The sequence below is a fragment of the Meleagris gallopavo genome, chromosome 5, assembly GCF_000146605.3.
Source record: "Meleagris gallopavo isolate NT-WF06-2002-E0010 breed Aviagen turkey brand Nicholas breeding stock chromosome 5, Turkey_5.1, whole genome shotgun sequence".
Classification (NCBI taxonomy): Eukaryota; Metazoa; Chordata; class Aves; order Galliformes; family Phasianidae; genus Meleagris; species Meleagris gallopavo.
This window is the reverse complement of record NC_015015.2, coordinates 22,123,731-22,131,622: the sequence shown is the minus strand read 5'-3', so window position 1 is coordinate 22,131,622 and position 7,892 is coordinate 22,123,731.

Sequence of the window (7,892 nt, the reverse complement as noted above, 5' to 3'; positions counted from 1 at the left end):
CCTGGAGCCCTTCGCCGCCGAGCGGCTCTTCCCCGCCGCCGGCCCCGGCTTCCTCGACCTGGGCGACTTCAGCGAGGCGGATTTCCTCAGCAATGTGGTAAGGCGCGCTGCCCGGCGGCGGCCAGCCCGGGGTGCCCGCCCCGAGATCCCGCTGCCAGCCCTCTGCTCTCGTTCGGCTTTCTTTTTTTCCGCCTTATTTGCCCTGACGGCGCGCTCAGGCCTCAGGGAGAAGCGTGCGGGGCGGGGCGGATGGAGCGCGGCCGGGGGGGCTCGGATCGGGCAGAGCTGGAGCACGGCGGGGCAACCGGACACGGGGTCCTCCCTCCCGTCTGCTCCCGACTTCTTGGGCAGAGAAGCGTCGGGGAGACAAAGCGTCCCCGTCCTGGCGTTAGGGCTGGGATGGTTTGCTTTAGAGAGCAGAGCGAGAGGAAGGGTGACTTAGGAGGAAGAGCTGCTGCCAGTCTCAAGGAACCAAAGAGGCATTGTTCACCTCTAAGGAAGCTGCCCGGCCTCCCCGAGGAGCCCTGCGAGCCCCGAACCCCGCAGCTCCCTCCCTCGCTACCCTGCCGAGCGACGGGAGCTGTGCTGTTCCGGTGAGCTCTTGATGCAAATCTGCTGCCCCTCTGCCCTGGGGCAGGAGAGGAAGGGCCCCAGTGCTCGGATGGTCGGTGTGAGATGGGAGCATCCTCCCTTGTTCCCGCACAGCTCTGAGCATCCCCGAGGACATCCTGATGGGGGATGCCAGTACTAAAGCACCGGTGCAGGAGGTGGGGAGGGGAGGGCTGTAGCCTTTGGGTAACTCCACTTTTGCTCCGCTGCACATAAGATAGCCAAAGCCTTTTGCTCTGACTCCGACGTGGAGAAGAAAGTAGAGATGCAGAATTTGCATAGATGTGAAGTGCAGCGCACTGGGGTGTGGAGACGCACTGGGTCTGGGAAAGAGATTACACAGGCAGCCCCGTCTCCCAGGGGCCTCACCAGCTCCTACTGCAAGGCAGTGCCGTGCCTGGGAGCGGCAGCAGTGGAGCCGTGCAAAGCCCTGCCTGCTCCGAGTGGGTCAGAGCTTCGTGCTTCCCCTATGTGCTGTGCACCCCTTGTGGATGCAGCTGTGCTGACCCTGGAGTGCTTTGCACCAGGACCGCTTATTCTCTTACCTCCGTGATAATACTCTGTCTTGGCACCAGTCCTTGGACCTCTGTGCAACACAGGCTGCAAGCAGAAGGCAGGAAAACCCTTACCCGTATAGATGGTCCCTCCTTGTAGTTCAAACACAACTTTTGCCTGCAAAGAAAGCATGAGAAAAGAAGCCTTTGTGTAAGAGTGCCATCTGGTGCCACCTGCCAGGACAGTGTGCTTACCGTGTGCCGTGACCACGGGCAGGCAGCGACCACTGTGGCAGCTCTGCCGTTGCTGTCCTCAGCTTGCAGTTAGAAAAAGGAACGCTGCGTGGATCTCTCCCCTGCTGCCAGCACCACAAACTTCTGCTGGAGTTAGAGAGTCCGGCAGATGCCTTCCCTTCCCAGATATGCAGAGGAGATTCTGTAGCTGCTTCCCACCTACTGAATCTGTAGCTGATATGTGCACCAGAAAGTAGCGCATCTGCTTCTTTGTTCCTCTGCTGCATGACAGCATGGGAGGGAGGAATACACTGACATTTTCCTGCTAAGTCCAACAAACCTCCCAGGATCTGGAGATGTGCTGGGTTCTTTTCACACAGAACTGTGCAGTGCATCACCGTGCACAATAGCTTGCAGAGTTGCCAGTGCCTTTGCTTCACAGATGGGCAAACTTTTCCAGATATTGTTCAGCAAGTATTTTTCTTAGAAGAGCCAGGAATTTTGGCCATAAAATGCCTGTGTGAGGCTTTTTCTGGGGATGATTCCTTCTATTCAGAACAGAAGCAGAAAGAAAGGATGAATGATGCTTAGTGCAGAGGCTGTTCTCCTTGGCACATGGATTATGTGGCCCTGAACGACTCGCTTTTGTTGAGCCCTCGCGCTCTTATAAATCACCTCATTTCTTTAGAAACGGTTCTCTGCGTTGTTCATCTGAAGTTGTGACTGTAGTAAGGACAGAAGAAAGGAAGGAGTAAAGACAGTACCTCTGCAGATGTGTCCTCAAATATTTCTGAGTGCTTAAAGCAGGGAACAAAGTCTGAAGTGAGGGGGCTGGCATGTGGAGGAACCCAGGCTGGTTGTAGGGATGGCTCAGCAGGAACTTCAGGACATGCAGCAAAGCAATACTGACTGCTGCTCCTGGGATGGACCGGCTCCTGTGCTGGGACAAGCTGGCATTCACCGGCTGAGAGAAGGGAAGAAGTGCTGGGGGTCCTGGGCGGCCCTGGGCCAGCAGAGTGCATAGGGGGCTGTTAGCTAATGCAGGAGTGCAACAGTACGGACAGAGGGGAGCTCAGGCACAGATGTGGGGCTGCAGCGGGACCCAGCAGCAGCCTGCCGGCCGTGTGAGGAGCTTGCTGAGAAGGTGGAGCCAGGCTCTTTACATAAGTGCATGGTAGCGCTCGTAAATCAGAACAGGGAAGGTTTAGACTGAGTATAAGGAAACAATTTATCACTGTGAGGACACAGGAGAGGAAGAGGCTGCCCAGAGGTGTGGTGGAATCTCCAGACCTGGAGGTTTCCAAGACCTGTCTGGACAAAGCAACCCGCTCTACATTAAGTATTGGTTCCGTCCCGAGGAGGAGTTCAATTAGAATTGTCCTGAGCTTCCTCCCAACCTGCGTGAGGCTGTGATTATGTGATGGTTTGGTTTGGGTTGGAAAATCCTAAGGCGAGTGGTGTCTGCTTTATACGTGGAAGGGACATCTCCAAAGGACAAGAAATGCTTTTTTTTTTACTTCATCTAGCTTACCAGACTCAAATACTATGACTGCTGCCTACACTATCAGCCTCTCCTTGCTCAAGAGGCTGCCTCCTGCTCTTGAACTGAGAGAACTTTATTCATCTTTTTCCACCAGACAGGACCTGCCATAAATGAGGCTCATTCGTCACGCAATGTTTGCTTATCAATTCCACCTGCCCGTCCCCTGTCCAGTCCAGCATTTCTGGTTGTTCCTGCTGGGACCCATCCATTCATTTATGGTCTTATGGCCACACTCACAGAGCTCTTACTGTTTCAGCTCTTACCAAGGTTGTGAAACTCTTCAAAAGGTTATCTTTTGAGTCAAATCCACCACTGTGTTCCACTGGGTTTGGGACACTGGTTGCACAGTGAAGCCAGAATAAACCATCAGAATGGGAGGCACTTGTTTCTTCCTTATGTTTCTGTGTTTTATGGTATGAAAGATACCCTCAAAGATGACTTTGGACATTGGATGTTCATGTAAACAGAGCTCCATTTTGACTGTGCTTTTCAAAGTATATTCTGTGTCTCTTCCTGAAAGAGAGCATCAAGGCAAAAATATCACCTACATGTTAGTTGAGGTCTCAACTGTTAGAAGTTGTAAAATGGCAATTCAGGTTGTCTCAGTAGCATTCATCCAGCTGCTCTGGGGAATGCACAGTAATGTGCTCCTTTGTTGTGTGATCTGAGGTTGCTGGGCAAGCTGGCAGGCGTACCTGCTGGGAGAAGAGCCACTTGTTCCTCTGGGTTGCTCCTTGAGCACAAACTGTGTTTTTGTGCCTACTGTCTACTCTCTTCTGCAGTATTGTCACAGCCCACAGAAAGGAGGGAAGCAGCAGGACTACAGGGAGTGAGCAGGATGAGAGCAGTGCTGTGCAGCTCAAAAGCGGAGCATAATTTGGAAATAAACCCAGGCTGTTCACCAGGGATGACCATCACTCTTGCGAGGACTCTTCTGTTCCTCTTATGCCTGCTACAGGCACTTAAATAGCACTTAAGTGGTGCTTAGTGCTGACTGATCTTTGGCCTGAGTGAGTTTCATGCTGTGTGAGCTCCCTCCCACCACCTCAGCACACAGCGAGGACAGAGAGCTCAGCAGATGTGGTCATCCATCTCTCACTCCTTCCTGTTGCTAGCAAAGGGACCTTGCCGTACCAGAGGATGGGCCTCTGGGACTGATGTAGTTCTGCATAGGAACACATACAGAATGCATGTTGGCCCTCTGTTCCCTGCGGTAAGATTTGGTCAAGATTTGGCTGACGAGCCAAGTACCAGGCAAGGCAGGACTTTTTTCTGTAAGTTTTGCTTGGAACATGCTGGTCAGAGTTTCCTGTGGGAGCTGGAGCACAGATACAGAGAGGCCTGGCGGGGCTATCAGACCTGGCCTGATGGAAATGAATCTCAAAGTAATCATTCCCAGATTTTCCTTATTTCATTAGTTTCTTTGGATCTGTCTCACAGTTCCCCCACTTCATGCCCATGCTGCTCCTCACTGTCTCGCACTTGGACCTACATCTGCAGGAGTACTCGCGGCAGGGTGAAACCACAATTGGACACAACCATTCACAGGCATCTGAACCTGCAGCATCATCACTGCAGTCATCACCAGGAAATGTATGTCCATTCTAGTAACAAAGAGAGTAAGGGGTTTGAACTTCCTTTGGAAGACCAGGTGAATACTTCCTCCACAGAGACTGGGGGAATCATCTGCGTGTCCTTCCACGCCAGAAAGAAACTGAGACATTTGAGAAACTCTTCCAGAAGAAAACATGTTTATCTGTAGGACAGCTGGCAGCACACACTGGGGATCCACGGGCCAGAACATTCATCTCTACCAAGGTGGGAGAATCCTTTAACAGCTAGGAGAGGCGAAAGCTAGGAGAGACCTAACTCGGAGCTGGAGTGCGTGAGGCATGTATCCACAGCAGGGTTAATCCATGAGGACAGAGCTGTCATCCTGGTGGGGAAAAGCAGAAAGGGCTTTGGAGAAGTGCTTGCAGAGCAAACAAAGGGAGTGTTGGCAGGGGGTGGGAGCACATTTGTGCTTACTGTGCTTCCGCTTAGGGATGGTGTCAGTGACACCAGCTGGGAGGTGCTGAGCCAGTCTCAGCTCCATCTATGTTCCTCTGGTGATCCTAGTCCCCACAGGTATTAGGCAGTCATTTAGATTCCACTTCTGGAGACGAGGAAATCAAGACTCAGTCTGTACGACCAGACACTAGAAAGCCTCTGAGATGATTTTCTGGCTCATTGGACCTCCTTCTGGAACCAGCACAGGTGTCTAAGCATGGCTCGATTTAACTGGGGTGACTGAGTACATCTCAGTGATGCCTGCCCTCTATCACTCTTCAAGAGCACAGCAAAGTGGAGAGGGGCCAGGCTTGTGGCCACATAAGAGGAAAGAAGAGGTTTACTGAAGCAGCTCCTTAAAGGGCAATATTGGAAAGAGTGATTTCATAGCCACCATTGCAGTCCCACTACTCAAAATGTGGCCAGTTGACACCTCTCCAGTGTTCTCTACTGTTTCTTCAGAGGAAGTCCCAGCCCTGGGCTCACTCTGTTTTTTCTCAGCACTTCCCTTTAAGTTTTAAGACTGTAGCATTTAGTTAGCATTTAGTATATTACTTATTTCAGCAAATTATCAGTGCTAAAGGAAGGTAATGGAAACATTCCACTCACTGAAGCTGTTTCTGTGGTGGCCACATGGTAGGCTCTCTTCTCATAGCCACAGGGATAGGATTGTGCTTGGTATGAAGATGTGATTCCCGAGACAGACTTGTACTGCTCATGTTAGGGAAGGGATGAATCAACCTGCTGAAGTTATCGTGCCCTTTGTCCTCTTGCAAACAGTGCACTGCATCAGACGAAGTAGGACACAGAAGTTGTTTGGTGATCTCCTTGCTGCAGTTAGACGGGAATGGATAGAACTGAGGGGTGAAGTGGACCATTAGAGCTCAACTAAGAAATGGCCAGCAGCTTGGCAATGGGTGCTTGCATAGAGCTCTTCCCTTCCTCTTTCCTCCCTTTGGAGACCAACTTGTGCTGTGAGTAGCTCCCTGTTTCTTTGGGTTGGTGTCTGCAGGTTTGCATTTCTCCTCAGAGCAGAAACAGTGGCAAATGTGTGAAGAGCCAAGGGCAAGGCTGGAGCAGCAGGGAGCTGCAGGTAGCATGCTGAGAGGCAAGCTCTATCTGCCCACATCAGCTGTGCAATGCTTACACCTGTCTGACTCTCAGCTGCTCAAGAAAACAATTCTTTCTTCTGTTTTCCTGAAGGGTCACATTTTTTAAGGTTTTCCTTTTCTGAAGTCCCCTCAGCATACTTGAACATCCCAGCCCTTCCCCTCTAACCCATCCCTTTTTGGCTCCTTTATCCATCTTTTCTTCTGTATCTCTGCATCTTTCCTGTTATTGCTTTTTCTTAAATCTCTTCAGGACTGTCTGCCTTTGGAGCTGCTCTGGTCAGTGTCCAAGTGCTAGCTGCTTGACATGAATCTTGTCATGTTATTCAGCCAGAACAAGGTCTCCTGAAGGCTGTAACTGCACATATCCACGAGCTCTTTCACACCTTCCTTTCTGTTGCACATCCTATTTCATCTTCTCGCTTTCTAGGACTGCAGAAATTCTTTGGTCAGGATGGAAGCAACGTGCACAGCTATTCTCACCGAAGCTAGCATGTAATTTAAACCAGCGCTGGATTTAGAAGCATCTTTAGGGATCTAAGGTGATGCTTTACATGAGGTAATTCATTGCGATCGCCATCCAGCCTGTTTCAGAGGAAACTCACCCTTGACTACCTCAGCAGAGTTGCTTTTGGCTTCATGACACTGTGACTTTGTCTTGATCAGGGAAAATGTTTGTTTAGGCTGGTCAGGCTGACCCAAGTTAGCAAAGCCTGTTCCTAACTCCGTTATCAGTTTTCCCAGAATAGCTACAAAGTAACATGTTCCCTCAGCTAGCTGTGTCAGGAGTTCCCATGCAGCAAGAATATCAGGTCTCCCCAGGGAAAAATCTGGCAGCCCAGGTTGGAGGAGAAATACAGTATGGGCCAGCTACCAAATATGTTACACAGGAGGGAGCTGGATGCAACATGCGCTTTGGGCACTGGTTGTTGGATCGTCTGCATCCCCCCTGCAGGTGAGCTTCCTCAACCCAGCGCCCAGAGGAATTTCCTCATGCTGCACTTCCCTGCCCTGCTGTCACAGGGACACCGACTTCTTCTCCGGGTGCCAAGTCCAGGTGGGAGCAATACTGCCTGAGGACACGTCTCTGTATCACAGTGCGGGGCTCTGCCTTGTGAACTTGTTAATTGCTGCATGCCAGAATAGCTTAATGCTAGGTGAGTGCCATTGGTTGGTGGCAGCTGAAGGAAGGAGATAGGCAGGTGCTTTTGGCTGAGCCTGCTGCTGTCTCAGGGAGGGGCTGCAAGCCAGGCAGCCTGGGGAGGAGGAAGCTAGCGCTGACATTTGTTAAGGCTGTTGATGGAAGGTTTCTTTCAAAGCCTTTTCAGTCTCTCGATCTGAGAGCTCTTTGCCCAGGAGTGCTGGAAATCTAGCTCTTCTTTCCAAGCAAATGTGCAGACTGTGAGTTGATGAGGTGCTGCTGAGCCACAAATAGTGAATTGCCAATCAAATGATGCTGGGTTTGTTCTTGTTTGTTTTTTCTTTTCCTTGCGGATAGTGGTGCAGTGACTGGGACATGAGGTTGTCAGGAATGGGAGAGTGTTAGTCCCAGCTCTGCCATTTGCTTCGCACATGATCTTTAGGGTGTTATTTGTTGTAATGTAACTTCTGCTGCTTAAAAAGTAAAACACATCCTTATTCCTGCTAGCACAGTGCAGTGCCATCAGCGGGTGACACAAATTAAGGACAAGCAGGACTGTGATGGGAAGCTGCTAGTAGATACCTGCCAGGATAGGTCTGTGGGAGCTATTGCTTTGCTTCTCCAGTCAGTCCCTTTGAGTTAGTTTGCAGCTAGTGGTATTTGCAACATTTTCAGCTTGGCGACTGAAGCTGTCCTTCGCCCTTTTCCTTTTC